General features: G+C 39.3%; 1 long non-coding RNA gene and 1 pseudogene across 2 annotated transcripts in view; one reads left to right on the forward strand and one right to left on the reverse strand.

Moving 5' to 3' along the window:
• The window catches only part of LOC144309222 (uncharacterized), a 116,716-nt gene that overhangs the window by 80,162 nt on the left and 19,699 nt on the right, over positions 1–16,855 (reverse strand). The gene's annotated exons all lie outside the window — the stretch shown is intronic.
• LOC144309357 (U4 spliceosomal RNA) lies at positions 7,947–8,070 on the forward strand (annotated as a pseudogene).

Consider the following 16,855-nt stretch of genomic DNA (forward strand, 5'->3'; position numbering starts at 1 on the left):
TATAGCATAACACCCAGTGCTCATCCCACCAAGTGTCCCCCTCATTGCCCGTCACCCAGTCACCACAACCCCCTGCCCACTTCCCCTTCCACTACCCCTTGTTCATTTCCCAGAGTTAGCTGTCTCTCATGTTTTGTCACCCTCACTGATATTTTCACTCATTTTCTCTCCTTTCCCTTTCACTAATTTTTATATTCCCCAAATGAATGAGACCATGTAATGTCTGTCCTTTTTCGATTGACTTATTTCACTCAGCATAATACCCTCCAGTTCCATTCACGTTGAAGCAAATGGTGGGTATTTGTCATTTCTAATGGCTGAGGAATATTCCATTGTATACATGGACGACAGCTTCTTTATCCATTCATCTTTCGATGGACACCGAGGCTCCTTCCACAGTTTGGCTATTGTGGACATTGCTGCTAGAAACATCGGGGTGCAGGTGTCCCGGCGTTTCACTGCATCTGTATCTTTGGGGTAAATCCTCAGCAGTGCAATTGCTGTGTCGTGGGGCAGGTCTCTTTTTAACTCTTTGAGACACTTCCACACAGTTTTCCAGAGTGGCTGCCCCAGTTCACATTCCCACCAACAGTGTATGAGGGTTCCCTTTTCTCCGCATCCTCTCCAACATTTGTTGTTTCCTGCCTTGTTAATTTTCCCCATTCTCACTGGTGTGAGGTGGTATCTCATTGTAGTTTTGATTTGTATTTCCCTGATGGCAAGTGATGCGGAGCATTTTCTCATATGCATGTTGGCCATGTCTATGTCTTCCTCTGTGAGATTTCTGTTCATGTCTTTTGCCCATTTCATGATTGGATTGTTTGTTTCTTTGGTGTTGAGTTTAATAAGTTCTTTATAGATCTTGGAAACTAGCCCTTTATCTGATATGTCATTTGCAAATATCTTCTCCCATTCTGTAGGTTGTCTTTGAGTTTTGTTGACTGTATCCTTTGCTGTGCAAAAGCTTCTTATCTTGATGAAGTCCCAATAGTTCATTTTTGCTTTTGTTTCCCTTGCCTTCGTGGATGTATCTTGCAAGAAGTTACTATGGCCGAGTTCAAAAAGGGTGTTGCCTGTGTTCTTCTCTAGGATTTTGATGGAATCTTGTCTCACATTTAGATCTTTCATCCATTTTGAGTTTATCTTTGTGTATGGTGAAAGAGAGTGGTCTAGTTTCATTCTTCTGCATGTGGATGTCCAATTTTCCCAGCACCATTTATTGAAGAGACTGTCTTTCTTCCAATGGATAGTCTTTCCTCCTTTATCGAATATTAGTTGCCCATAAAGTTCAGGGTCCACTTCTGGATTCTCTATTCTGTTCCACTGATCTATGTGTCTGTTTTTGTGCCAGTACCACACTGTCTTGATGACCACAGCTTTGTAGTACAACCTGAAATCTGGCATTGTGATGCCCCCAGATATGGTTTTCTTTTTTAAAATTCCCCTGGCTATTCGGGGTCTTTTCTGATTCCACACAAATCTTAAAATAATTTGTTGTAACTCTCTGAAGAAAGTCCATGGTATTTTGATAGGGATTGCATTAAACGTGTATATTGCCCTGGGTAACATTGACATTTTCACAATATTAATTCTGCCAATCCATGAGCATGGAATATTTTTCCATCTCTTTGTGTCTTCCTCAATTTCTTTCAGAAGTGTTCTATAGTTTTGAGGGTATAGATCCTTTACATCTTTGGTGAGGTTTATTCCTAGGTATCTTATGCTTTTGGGTGCAATTGTCAATGGGATTGACTCCTTAATTTCTCTTTCTTCTGTCTCATCGTCAGTGTATAGAAATGCCACTGACTTCTGGGCATTGATTTTGTATCCTGCCACACTGCCGAATTGCTGTATGAGTTCTTGCAATCTTGGGGTGGAGTCTTTTGGGTTTTCTCTGTACAGTATCATGTCATCTGCAAAGAGGGAGAGTTTGACTTCTTCTTTGCCACTTTGTGTGCCTTTTATTTCTTTTTGTTGCCTGATTGCTGAGGCTAGGACTTCTAGTACTATGCTGAATAGCAGTGGTGAGAGTGGACATCCCTGTTGTATTCCTGATCTTAGGGGAAAGGCTCCCAGTGTTTCCCCGTTAAGAAGATATTTGCTGTGGGCTTTTCACAGATGGTTTTTAAGATGCTGAGGAATATTCCCTCTATCCCTACACTCTGAAGAGTTTTGATCAGGAATGGATGCTGTATTTTGTCAAATGCATTCTCTGCATCTATTGAGTGTGGTACACATGCTTATGTTAATTCCTCATCTTCTTCATCTGCCAATTCTTACTCATGCTTTAGATTTCTGCTTAACTTTTGCTTCCTCAGAGAACCTTCTCTGGCTGAGCCACCTAAGTTTTGTTTCTACATTATCATCTCTCATAGCATTGTTCTTCTATCAAGGAGGTTTTAGGCCAGGTCTATGAGTTCTAGCAGATTCCCTTGTCAGAATTCCTTGAATAGAAAAAAGAAAATGAAAGAACAGGATCCTAGCAATCAAGTATGAGTGTGTGCAAAAAATATATACTTTCAATCATTTCACCTATGAGATATATATGCTTTTATTGTTTTCTAGATGTTCTATAAATGGCAATTTAAATTTTTAAAAAGATTCTATTTATTTATTCATGAGAGAGAGAGACAGAGACAGAGAGAGACAGAGAAATAGGAAGAGGGAGAAGCTCCTCCTCCTGTGAGGAGCCTGGTGGGGGCCCTGGGATCATGATCTGAGCCAAAGGTAGATGCTCAACTACTGAGCCACCCAAGTGCCCCAGCAATTTAAAATTTAAAAGTTTGTTTGTAGAGAATTTTTCTGACAGGTCCACAGCACAGAGATATTCACATAATGAATACTCAGTGAAATCATTAAAAAAGTTTTATTTGATTTGCTCTTTGAATCTGCAGGAAAATCTAAATGGCTAATTGTGTATCCTCTGCCTAACAGGCCAAACATACATGTGTGTGTGCATGTGTAGTATATGTATTTCTGTCAATGTATGTGAAGTTGCACACTTACAATTTCTTTTATTTCTGATTTTTTCTTTTATTTGCATTTATTTTAGGCAGAATTTACTTTTAGGTCCTAAGTTTTTGTTTCTTCAGTTTCTTCTGTAATATCTCTTCTGGCTTAGGAACGATATGCTCTTTTCTGGTAAGGATCATCTCAATATGGCAGAGAGAGCTCACGTATGGGTCATTCCCACCACGAGCCCTGTAAGTTCTATCTGGCATCTTGAGGGCTTTGTTCAGGTGGATGTGCTCAATGACCAGAGAATCTAGATCTAAACACTTAAGTTCAGCATCACTCGGTTTTTAAGCATGTACAGTAAAAATTCAGTATCTTCTTTGGGCCACTGACCCTTTGCCCAACCCCACTGTTTGGCCGCAGGTACACCTACCATCTCCACCACAGGGGTGATGGAATGGCACACATTGCTTCTGCAGAATGACATCCTTCAGACCTGGGTGGCTTTTCGGATATGCACACCCTTGACGGCCTGGGAAGTTTTATGTGTGTTCTTAAAGGGAACATGAAGATTCAAGCTTCTTGATTTGCATGACTTTTTAGGATTTTCTGGGTCAAGTGAACAGTAAACCATTTTCACCTCAGGCCACTTACAGGAAGAGCTACACATAACATCTTTACGGATAGGATTTTAGTATAATTCTTGATTTTTTTTTAAAAACTAAACTTTAAAAATATATTTTAAAATAGTCAATGCAGAGATACAAAATAGTATAAAATGGATAGCTTTTCTGTCTTTAACCAGAAGAGGAATTTGCACAGAAGACATGTACACAGACAGATATACATATGCCACACGTGCACTCAGTTCCCTTCCCTCTAGTCAACAAGTGAGATCAATTTTCCCCCAAAACATTTAAACTTATAAATTTTATACTCCTTAAACACAAGTGGCGGAATACAACACACATTCTTTCATGGTTTACTTTTTACACTTTACAGTGTAACTTGGAATTCATCCCACACTCTTCTGACCCATACAGTTGATTTTTTCTAATGGGTACATAATATTCCAGGGAGCAGAATACAACCTAATTTCCTCAGTGGATCTCTTATTACTAGATACATGTGAAAACCTTTATTATAACTTTGTATTAATTTTATTTGTACAAAACGATGATATATGTTGCAAAATCATTACCCTGGTAAGCCTAGTTATCATCCATCACCATACATAGTTATAATTATTTTTTCCTTGTGATGAGAAATTTTAAGATCTACTCTCTTAGCAACTTTCAAATTTGCAATTCAGTCTTATTAACTATAGTCACTCTGCTGTAAATCACATCCCTAGGACTTATTTATTTGATAACTGGAGGTTTGTACCTTTTGAGCTCCTTCACCCATTTTGCCCCATATCTCTATTCCCCAACCCCCAGGCTGGCAACCACCAATCTGTTCTCTCTTTTTTCGATTCCACATATAAGTGAGATTATACAGTATTAGTTTTTCTCTGTCTTATTTATTTCACTTTGCATAATGCCCTCAAGGTCCACCCATGCTATGGCAAATACACATATAAAAACTTTGTTTCCAATATTGCTATTACAAATGACACGGTAGTAATAAATCTGCATATGTAAGCACACATGTAAGACACACGTAAGACAATTTGTGCTTTTCATTAATCTCATTTAACATCTAAATGATCTTAATAAAGGTAAAATAACATTCTTTTTAAAGATTTTATTTATTATTTAGAGAGAGAGAAAGGGTAAGCAGGGGGAAGGGCAGAGGCAGAGGAAGAGAGAGGATCTCCAACAGACTCCCAGCTGAGTGCAGAGCCTGATGTGGGGCTCAAGCCCATGACCCTGAACGGAAACCAAGAGTTGGACACTTAACCAACTGAGCCACTCAAGCGCCCCTCCTCCTCTTTTTTATTTTTAATCACTATAGCTACAACACGGGAACAGACTGTGAAAGGAAATAGTGTAAGGAGAGAAATGAATTAGGAGGCTAGTCCAGGTGAGAGAATGAGGGTAGCCTGGTCAAGAGTGATGGCAGAGGGCCAATGTGGACATTTTATTTGACAGAGGTTAACTTGTCAACAAGGCCATTAGATATACAAACTAGGGTTAACAAGTGAAATGTGTGTCAGAAACTCATATTTGGAAGCCATTGGCAAATAGATGGAAACTGACCCTGGGCATTGGATGGGATTACTAATGGGGTGAGCATGGCGTGAGATTGGAAGAGGCCCTAAGGCTGGGCTCAGAGAAAGGACAACATTTTGTACCTTGGGGATCAGAGAGTAAGTTATCTAAGGAGAATAGAAGGGAAGATTCAGAGAAGTAGGAATAAAATCAGCAGAACATATTGTCATTATCTCCAAGGAAACAGTGCTTCAAAAAGGAGGAAATAACCAACCAGCATTTTTTCCATTTCCCAAAAAACACTAAGAGACCTCTTCTAATACTTTATTCAAGGTTTGCACAGCCCACTTAACTTTTTGTTTCATATCATTTTTCTTTTGGGTGTGTAACTCTAATTTATACATATTATTCAAGTAATTGTGTCTCCCCACCAGAATGTAAGCTCCAGGAAGGCAATAGTAACAAGCATATTGCTCACCAGCACATAACTAATGATGAATATGTGTGTCCTGAGCATTTCTCACCGGCACCTTGTATGCAGCTTGGCACATACTAGATGTGAAAATACTGATGGAAGAAGTGATAGATAAAGATGAGGCAGACAAAACATCAGTAGGTATAATAACTGAAGTCGTTGGTACCTCACCAGAGGGATTGTGGTAGGGACGTTGGGATGACAACCAGATGGACCAAGTAGAGGAGAATGTAAGAGATGAGAACATGGGAAGCAAGTGTAGACAACACTCTTGAAAAGCTTGGCCATGAAGGAGGATAGAGATGAGGCGGCATCTGGAAAGTGAAGCGGAACTAAAGAATGCAGAATGGTATTTTCACCATCAAAAAAATTGTTCATTGTGGTAGGTCAATGCATAGAGCTACCTGTTCTATCCTGGAAATCATCTTTTTCTCTTACAAAGTAGGGAGAACCAGGGCACCTGGGTGGCTCAGTGGTTGAGTGTCCACCTTCGGCTCAGGTCGTGATCCCAGGGTCCTGGGATCCTGTCCCATATCTTCTCCCTCTGCCTATGTCTCTAGCCTCTCTCTCTGTGTCTTTCATGAATAAATACAAAAAATCTTTTTTAAAAAAGCAAATTAGGGAGAACCTGATTGCTTTGGTGAGTACCAGAAATTTTGCCACACTGAGTATCTCTTTTGTGTCCTTTATAACAATTAAAAGGATATAAGATCCTGAAGATGGTGAATTTGCATCCTTTCCTGTGGAGACAATGCAATCAGATGTAGCTAGCTGTTGGAGGTTCTGGGACAGTGTGTGTGTAGTTCTCTCTGGAGGGCTGTATTAAGTGTCCTGGGGCTATGCCATTTACTTCTGCTCTTCTATAATTTAACCATCCCAAAGCTCCAAATGCTTTTTTATTCACTCATAATGGATAAACTGTAAGCAAATATAATTGAGATCATTTATAATTCTCTAATAATCCAACAACATTTAAAAACCTCACTTGAATTTTGAGTAAATGTAAAGGTAATTGATTACAGTTATGTGAATAGTTTCCTTGAATATCAAGCTGAAATCAGGATTACTAGTACACTGAGGAGGAAAGGAGACTGTCTCAGAGTTATTTTCTCTTTCTGTTAGAATATCTTACTAATTTTGAAGCGAAATTTGTGTTTCTGTGTTTTGAAGACCTTTGTTAAGCCTTCAGCAGGAAGCAAAGCTGCAAGAAATGATCTCTGAAACTGCAGGAATACCTGAACACAGTTAATCCCTCATCAGTGTGAGGTCTGTGTCTGCACTAGTTATAAATTTAGCAGGGAGGAATCAGCTGCAGTAATATCTGACCTGTTTAGAGTGAACTGGATTCTGTCTTTGAGGATCATGAGGATTTTATATTCCAATAATGTGAATCATCTTTAGCTGTTTTTTGAGTTCATTTGCCTCTGCCACTTTTTCAAAGGATATGTTCTTCAAACATTTTCCTCTGCAATTAATCATGACCATCAAACCCTAGGTGAATAGAATAATGACTGTATGCTCAGGCCAGTTTCAGCTTCACTTAAATTATTTTCTGAATTCCTTACGTGTCCTGTCAGCCATGACTGTTCCCCTTCAGATGCCATTATTATTATACTTTTTGCCTTCAGGCAATGGAGATATTAGAGCTACAGATACTATTAGAACAATTTTGGCACACACATTCAGCCTTAATTCCCAGATTTGCCAACAATGAATCTCAATTTGATCATTTTCTTTCTTTCTTCTACTTTTTCTGATGCTGTATGCTTCAAAGACTTGGAGATTATGCTACTTGTTACTCAGACGTCCTTGAATGAGCTACTCTAATGAACCTTGTTCTCTAAAAATTAGAGATAATAATATCAATCTCGTGGAATTTCTAAGAGAAAAAATGTGTCCAAAATAATTAGAACTTGGCTCCTGAAACATATCAAGAACTTCATAAACATTTAGCTCAAGATGGATTATTTCCTGGGAAATAATAAACATGTGCTTAACTGTGTTACTGATCCTAAAATAATATATGTTCACTGTGGAAAACTTGATACATAAAAAAACATAAATTAAGACCGTCTGTTGTACTACTAGACAGATATAATCATGATTAACATATGGGTTGTTAAATGGATAAAAAAGTATGTAAAACCCTGAGCCTGACAACCTAGCACTGAAGTGGTCAAAGAACGACTATGTTATAGTCAGATATACATAAGTGGTATAAAAATATGCACACAGTGCAATAAGATGATGAAGTTAGCCCTTTAAAATATCTGCATTTTATCTCTATGTATATTTCTGTATCTCTAAATACATCTATATCTTTAGCTGCATCTTCAGGGACAGTATGGTTAAAGTGCTAGGCAAGCTTTGCACAGTGGCAGTATCATAGCCAATGAGGTTTATCCGAGGCGCGATTATTGCTAATTAAAGTGCCAGGCAAATCTTTTGGTGAGATTGAAGGTTTTCTTCTGGTAGGAGTGCTGATTCATTCACCTCACATCCCAGGGTACTATTCACAGCCTTGTGCAAGGCAACTAGTGGGCCAACGTCTAAGAAACAGACATATTCTCATCTCCTCTCTTCTTGACAATTCAGAGAATTGAAACGGCTACCTTACTGCATATTTCTATCTAAAGGTGCTTTTGTAGAGATTAGGATTACCAAGGATGGGGAGGGTAGTGAAAGGGGAGTAACTGCTGGGGACCTGAAACTTGCTGTGATACAAAGGGAACATCCACAGGAGGCAGGTCTCCAAACTATAGGCACTGCTATTTCCCACAAAGCAAGTGGGCCTGTTTTGGCCATAGGAATTACACAGGCTCCAGCTGTGCAGGGGAACCTTGAGACTCAATCACTTTTTTGAGACTCAATCATTTGTTTGGGGGCACCAGACTCATGACATCAATCATTTGGGTCTCCGGAGATAATCTGTCACTCATTTTGTTGTATGATCCCAAGCAGGTCACTCTACCTCTTTGAGCTGCAGTTTCCTTAAACTGAGACTCTTGCTTGCAAGTGATGGCAATTTAATGTAAAGTTGTGTAAATAAAAAGGAAATGTATTACCTCTAGGATAACATAAGGATAACTAACATCTGTTGAGAACTTTGTTTACTGAAGCCTATTCTAAGTGTAGTTGCTTGTTTAATCTATCTACAGTTTTATACAGCAGGTTATATCATTATTTCTGTTTTACAGATAAGGAAACTGAGGCATAGAGCAGTGTCCCAAAATATGCTGTTAGTAAGTATGAAGCTGGGGCTCAGATTGATAGCAGATGATAAACAGCTGTTGAATAAATACATGAACTGCCAGAAAGTAACCCGTGTGAATAGATCAGTCATCTGGAAGTAATAAAACATTTATGAAGTCAAAAGCATGATTTTACTGCCATATGATCCACTTTGTTTATTTCTGTTTCATGATAACAGCAGAATCCTTATTCTCATCTAGCTTTGGTTTCTGGTCACCCAATAAGCCAATATATAAAGAGGTTGTATCATCACTGAGATTGCCACGTGAAGCAGGTTCTACAGATAAAGAATCGAGAGCCCAATATTATGTATGAGTTGCTCAGCAAATAAATTACTCAATTTCTGTGTAACTGCGATTCAGAATGCATTTGGAGAGGTGCCTGGGTGGCTCAGCCGGTTAAGCATCCAACTCTTAATTTCGACTCAGATCATGATTTCAGGGTCGTGAGATTGAGCCCCACATTGGGCTCAATGCTGAGTGTGGACCCTACTTAAGATTCTCTCTCTTCCTCTCTCTTTCCCCCTCCCCTGCTTTTTCTCTCTCTAAACAAACACCAAAAAACCCCTAAACAAACCCCAAAATGCATTTGGAATTTAAGGCCTTTCAGTAATGACAAAAATATGTGCTGAGTTAAAAACAGCCAAGAGGACTTGCCTCTACCAGTAAAGAGATTTCTGTGTTTCATCCAACATATTCTTGCCTATTAATGCTTCATCTTCTTTCACAAGGAATTTGAAGTGTATGATGCAGTTTTTTAAGGTTCCAAGTCTTCTCTACAAAGTCCACCCATGGATGCCCCGTTTAGAATATAAGATAACAGAAAGCCAAGCTAAAATGTGCACACTAAAGATATGAAAAAGATAACAGTCAGGAGCAACTGTAGTAAACACATAACATTACAAACAGATTAAATTACCACAAAGGGACAGATAAACTTCCTTAGTTAAATTACAATAATTAACCACAGTATAGAATTCCCTGAGGTTTAGTAAAGCAATCATTCATTGCACAAGTACCATTTATGAAATACTTTCCATCTATCAACAATTCAACCATTTTTTAAAGTGTCTTTTATGTACCGGACAGAGTTCAAGGAGCGAGGGATGCAACAGTGAACTGAACACATAAGATGCCTTGTTCGCACTGAGCTTACATTTTAGTGGGGGAGGCAGGAACAAGTTATGTAGGTGAGATACACAGAATGCTACATAGCATTAATCCTCCCAACAGTCGCGACAAGTGAGAGTTATTACCTCATGTTTCAGAAGAGGAACGTATAAACTATGTTAACTAGAATTTCTGTCATTTCTTCCCTTTCCAACAATGTGATGATTAAATAACATGTTCCATCAGGTTGGACTGGGGCTCTACAGAGCTGTGGTGGGCCATGACAATGTGGTGCCTTTTACCCACCCAGGGTAGAGCAACCCACGGCCCAGAGAGTAGAGCTAATGCCCAAATGTTGTACAACAGCAAGTCCGGAAATGAGTCTTCAAGGGGCTGGGCAGAAGATAAGAGAATCTTGAAATGAAGGAATGGTAAAAGTATCAAAGGGATGGAAAAATTTTCTGCTAGATTTGGCAAGAAGGAGAATGTGAATATTTCTTGAAGGCCAGGTTCAGTGGTGTGGAAGAAGCAGAAACCAGAATGCAGTAGCCTGAGCAGTGGCAGAAAAGTATGTGAAACTAGCTCACATAGAAGAGAGGAGTCAACAAATAGAATTATGAAGTTTAAGAAAAAGAATAAATTTAATTATGACCAAAGGAATGATGGAGCCCTCTGTGAAACAGCAGACACTGAAAGACTATGAAGAATCCCATGATGAGCGAAGGGAGAGAAAAACATCAAGGAGCAAGGGACTGAGTAGGCAAAGATGCACGATTAGGTAAGTGAAAAGGAAGTCTGTACTGTACTTGGATTTGACTCTTGAGTAGACAATTTATTTGGAATTAGAAACCAGTAAGATTAGGAATATAGACTAGGGATAGGTCATGAGGCTTCTAAGATACCACAGAAATTTTATTTTATTTTAAAGATTTACTTATTTATTTTTAGAGCTACAGAGAGAGGGTGCGAGTGGGAGGAGGGGCAGAGGGAGAGGGAGAGAATCCTCAAGCCGACTCTGTGCTAAGCACAGAGTCCAATATGGGGCTTGATCCCACAACCCTGAGATCATGACCTGAGCTGAAATCAAGAGTCAGACACTTATTGGACTGAGCCACCCAGGCATCCTGATATCACAGAAATTTAAACAGAATAACCAAATTTAGTTCTGAAGAATTAGACACTGTGGCAAATATTGTTTTAAAAATATCATTAAAAATAAAATGTATCAGCTTCATAGTAATAAATGTTTTGACTAAGCATCCTCCAAATAATAATCACACTTCAATGGAAAAACTGATGAATTTTAAAGCATTTTTACAGGGCACATGAAGTATTGGCTGGGGTTAGAAGAACTAGTTATACTGCCTATCCCAACAAGATGTTGCTGTGTATGTTTCTGTGATTCTTATTACCAATTTTATTTCAAATCTATATATTCTGATACAAACACATTATTCCTGAAACAATTCCTTGGAACTTAAATGGGAGGTGGCCTTATTTATATTGGAAATGTCAGCTATAAAGCATTCAATAGATTTTTTCCCCCCAAAGGGCACTGAGAGCTAATTAAACTCATCAAGCATAGTTCACTGAATAGTAAACCAAGACCTTGTGTCTTATTCAGTATTTCACCTTGATCTAACAACACTGTTGACCCCCAATACCTGAAAAGTGCAGCATTCAACTGAAACAACTGCTAGACTTTCCTTGTAAAGTCTAGAAAGTTCAGTAACTTTTTTATATTCTTTCAAACACACTGTGGCTTTATCCAATTTTAATTATTTCATTGAAGACAAGATCACTATAAACATAGGTCATAATGTTCACTGGAAGGGTATTTGAGACTTCCAAATGCTTCCCAACAACTCTCTTGGTGTTACAATGGCAAGTACTGCTTCTTGCCCATTCAACACTCATTCTCCTCCCCAGTGTTCCTTGATGGCAAAGCGTAACTTACATAATAGAGGTTAATAGAGGCCATTAATGCAATTTATCCACTACAGACCAGACGATCTGGGTCCTAGCCTCTGTACCTTCTCACATTGCTTATATTTGAGCCATAATGAAACTTTTGAGCTTCTTTAGGTATGTCATGTTCTTTCATGTCTCTTTGTGTTCAGATGTAGTTCTCTCTACATGGAGCATGGTTCTTCCACATCTTCACTTTGCTAAACCCTTATCATCTCCAACCAGGCTCAGGATTTCAGTAGTTCAGGTTAGGATAGGTGGCCTTAGTATGTGTTCCCAGAACCCCCAGGGCATAAACATTTTTTTCTGGCATGTAGTTCATTTCATGAACAAGCATACAACACTTATTTTGTGCCAGGCACTGTTCTAAGTGCTTTACAAATACTGTCTTAATTCTCCTGCCAACCCTTGACAAATATCCATTATTATCTCACTGTTTTATAACCACGGGCATATTTGTTGATCTGCTCCATTCTACCATGGGGCCTGGATTATGTTAGTCAGTCATCTATGAGCCCAGAATGGTGCCTGACACAGGATAACAGTTTAATTTGGGCTTGCTGAATGAATGTATTTGTAAATAAATGGCAGAAAAAGTCAGTCAGAGTTAAATGTAAGTTTAGATGGAAGTGAGGTAGAGGATCAAGAGAGGGCTTGCATATGCATTTCTGAGGGAAAAAGGAAGACAGAGTAGGATCTGTGCCAGAAGACACTTTGTAAATAGGGGGCCTCATATGGGCTCTGGCTCCCCAAAGGGCAATGGCAGCAACCAAGAACAGGAGAAACACAAGCCTTACCTTGTCCAGCATCATTTCTGAGGACAAGGCTAAGTGATTCAAGGCCAGGGAGTTATATTTCCTAGGTTGCCAGGGAATCCAAAGACCTTCATTCTGTAACAAACAGAATTATTTGGTTGAGGAAACTCAATGCCACTTCTCCCCTTTGGTGGGATCACAGTTAACTTGATGAAAAGTTGCAAGTCTTCTCCACCACTGAAGACTTCTGGGGGGAGGTGGACAATATACTGCCTTATCTACTAGCCTGTTTCAGAGTTTGTTCTTACTGGAAGCTAACTTAAGTTTCAGAGGAATTTTGGAGCTAATTTTAAAAACACCTTTTGTAGAGATGGAAAACAATGAATCAAAATTTTCAATAAATCCTCCATGTTTGCAGAGGATGGTTTCTTAAGTTCTTATAACAGAGAAGACCTCTGATGACTCATCTTAGACATTAATAGCAGCAAACATTTCTGTTCAGTCAGGTACTGCATTTCACATGGGGAAAAAAATCTCATTTAATCCTCACATGATGGCATGAGTTATGTAGCATTATTATTATTGTTAAAGATTTACTAATTAATTTAAGAGAGAGAGAGAGAAAGCATGAGTGGGAGGGGCAGAGTGAGAGAGAATCTCAAGCAGACTCCGCGCTGAGTGTGATCGAGCCCTGCATCAGGCAAGGCTCGATCGCACCACCTGGAGACCATGACCTGAACCAAAACCAAGAGTCAGATGGTCAACCTACTGAGCCAACCAAGCACCCCGAGTTAGGCAGCATTATTAACCTAATTTTGTAGATGGTAAAACTCAGTCTCAGAGAAGATGAGCAACTTGGACGATTTGCCAGATGAATACAAGATGACTCTCCCTCTAATTCTTACCACTTCTACTCTTAATAAAGACAAAATTAACGATTAAGGCTAAATCTTGGACTAGGTCTGGGAATTTAATTATTCAAAATGATGATTTCTGAATCCCAAACCCAGATAATCTCTTATGTAATAAAATTTCCTCCCAGGAGATTCATCAGATTTGGTGTTTTGTTTTGTTTTTTAAATTTTAGCAGACTCTCCAGACATGGTCTACCCAGGAATTAATTGAACTGAAATATTCACTTTTTACATGTGAGTAAGTGAGAGACATTTGTAAGAGTGCTTATCCTTGGAAATGCAAATCGAAGCCACAATGAGATACCACTTGACACCCACATGGATGGCTATAATAAAAAATAAATAGATAATCCCAAGTGCTAGTGAGGATGTGGAGCAACAGAAACCCTCATGTATTGCTGGTGGGTACCTAAAATGGTACAGCCACTTTGAAGGACACTTTGGGCGATGCTCAAACATTTAAGCATATAATAACCATATGATCTATCAATTATACTTCTAAGGATATAATGAAGGGAATTTAAAACACCAGTGTACACAAAAAATTCATCACAGTATTATTCATAATGGCCAAAGGGTAGAAACAGCCGAAATGCCCACCGACTAATGAAGGGATAAACAAAGGTGGCATATCCATACAACAGAATATTATTCAGCTATAAAAAGCAATAAGATACTGGGATCCCTGGGTGGCACAGCGGTTTGGCGCCTGCCTTTGGCCCAGGGCGCGATCCTGGAGACCCAGGATCGAGTTCCACGTCGGGCTCCCGGTGCATGGAGCCTGCTTCTCCCTCTGCCTGTGTCTCTGCCTCTCTCTCTCTCTCTCTCTCTGTGACTATCATAAATAAATAAAAATTTAAAAAAAGCAATGAGATACTGACGTATGCTACAATAAATGAGTAAACTTAGAAGATATTATGTTAAGTGAAAGAAGAATGTCACAAAAGACTGCATAGTGTATGATTCCATTGATATGAAATGTTCAGAATAGGCAAATCTATGTGGATGAAAAGCAGATTAGTGCCTGCCTAGGAGTAGGGGGGATGGGGAAAATGTTAGGAGACTACTAAAGGGTATGGGACTTCTTTCCAGGGTGATGAAAATGTTCAAAAATGGCTTGTGATGATGCAGGCACAACTCCATGGATATACTAGAAGCCACTGATTGTACAGTTTAAATGGGTGAATTTATGGTATGTCAGTAAAGCCATTTTTTAAAAAGTGTTTATTCACCTTTGCTCCCAACAAAACTTATTAACATTAGGTCATCTGATACGTTACATGGCGATGATGCAAGAATTTAGTTGTATTGTTTTGCTCAGTACAACTCACATCAGTTAGTTGTTGGTCATGAAGCAAAACAATAAAAACAATTCTCAATGGGGGCAGAAAGCTTTATGTTCTGCTTGGACTACAGAAGCATCAGCCTTCCCCGAGTAACACAGAGACTGGCCTGTCCATTACACTGGATTGTTCTCAAGAACTCACACAGAGGACAAAGTTGGGAAGTGTTCTTTCGTCCATCTTACTGTTCATAAGACAGCCCAATGCCTGAGATTCTACAGCTTCGAAACTTTAAAGCATTTTTCCTTGACCCAATGGCAGCAAAGTAGTAAGTATTGGCAAGAACTGATTTTGAGAAGGAAACTTCATCTCCAGGGAACTGGATCACAGAACTGGCCTGACAACTCCCTTACCCCTCAACATACATCCCAGACATTTCCCAAGGAATAGGAATCTATTCTCATGACTTTATCTTATCAGTCCAGTGACATCCTTTTAAATACCAAGTCCTCTTCTTGTTCCTAAGAATACAAGGCATTCTGAATGTCAAAAAAGATATGGGAAATATGTTTATACTCACACTTGTATGTAACCCAACTTCAATCAGTGGAGTCTCAAAGGAGAAAATATCTCAGCCCAGGGATGATTCTCAATTACTTTTTATGTTACAGCTGGATAATTAAGTGGCCTTTCTCCAACTCAATAGCTCACACAGTGGGAGACACACTTTGAAATGAACAGTGGGAATAGTTATCCAGCTCCAGGTGGGCAGAATCGAAAGCATGCAAAGAAATAAATATTCATTGCATTTTGAATGAGTGCAGAATATTCCAGATTTCCCAGAGGGTTGAGTCAGAAGCCAAGGAGTTGAGCAATAGCCCAAAAAGAAACGGGAGATAGTAGGGTACCCTAGGTAGTGGCATCCTTTTGAGCTCTAGGGTCTCTAGAGATCAAAACAATAGCTCTTAATTAACAAAATGTACTGAGAATTGTCACTTTTTTTTTCCAGAATGTAGATTGTCTCACTAAATGAACATAGTGAATGCTGAAATTTCCATGTTTGTTAACCATTCCTCCTTTGTCCTCAGATTATTGGATACTGATTTGAGACATCCTTGGTTGGAGAAATATTTGGAAGGTAAATTCACCAGGACTGTTAACTGTTTAGGTGTGAGATCAGAGAGACGGTCAAGAGTCCCAAAAGTTTCCCTATTTTTAGCAGAGAGACTTCCATGTGCAAGGAAGTTTAAATTAATTTCACAGGAAGATACACTAGTGTCAGTGGGTGGAGTAACTGTGGGAAAGGACAAGGATTTCTCATTTGTGAAATGCTGTTTCTGTGCTGGTCTCCAAGCTGGTACTTTACATACCAATTTCCACTTAGTATAACAAAGATATTTCTCTAAAGCACAATTGTTTGAAAATAAAAAGTGGCACCTGAGGAGGATGAAAATGCCTCATGGTGAGAGGGTTCAAGGAAAGGCTTGACCACCCTTAGGGATGATGTAGAACAATGCTTCTTAAAATTCAAAGTGTTGGGAATCACCAGGGGATGTTGTTAGAATGTGCATATTGATTCACTAGATTGGGCTGGGGCATGAGACTCTGCAATTTCTTTTAAAGATTATATTTTATTTATTTGAGACAGAGAGAGAGAGAGAAAGAGAGAAAGAGAGAGAGAGAGAGAGAGAGAGTGCACGAGCAGGGAGAGGGGCAGAGGGAGAGGGAGAAGTAGGTTCTCTGCTGAGCAGGGAGCCCAAAGTGGGGCTCCATCCCAGGACCCCGGGATCATGGGATCATGACCTGAGCTGAAGGCTTAACACTTAACTGACTGAGCCACCCAGGTGCTCCATGAATCTGCATTTCTAAGAAATTTATAAGTGATGCTGCAGCTGCTGGTTCACGGGCCACATTTTTTGTAGCAAGGATGTCTAACAAGTCTCAACCTATTAGTGGATTAAAAACAGATATGAATAATATTCCATTGTATA

The sequence above is a fragment of the Canis aureus genome, chromosome X (genome assembly GCF_053574225.1).
Source record: "Canis aureus isolate CA01 chromosome X, VMU_Caureus_v.1.0, whole genome shotgun sequence".
Classification (NCBI taxonomy): Eukaryota; Metazoa; Chordata; class Mammalia; order Carnivora; family Canidae; genus Canis; species Canis aureus.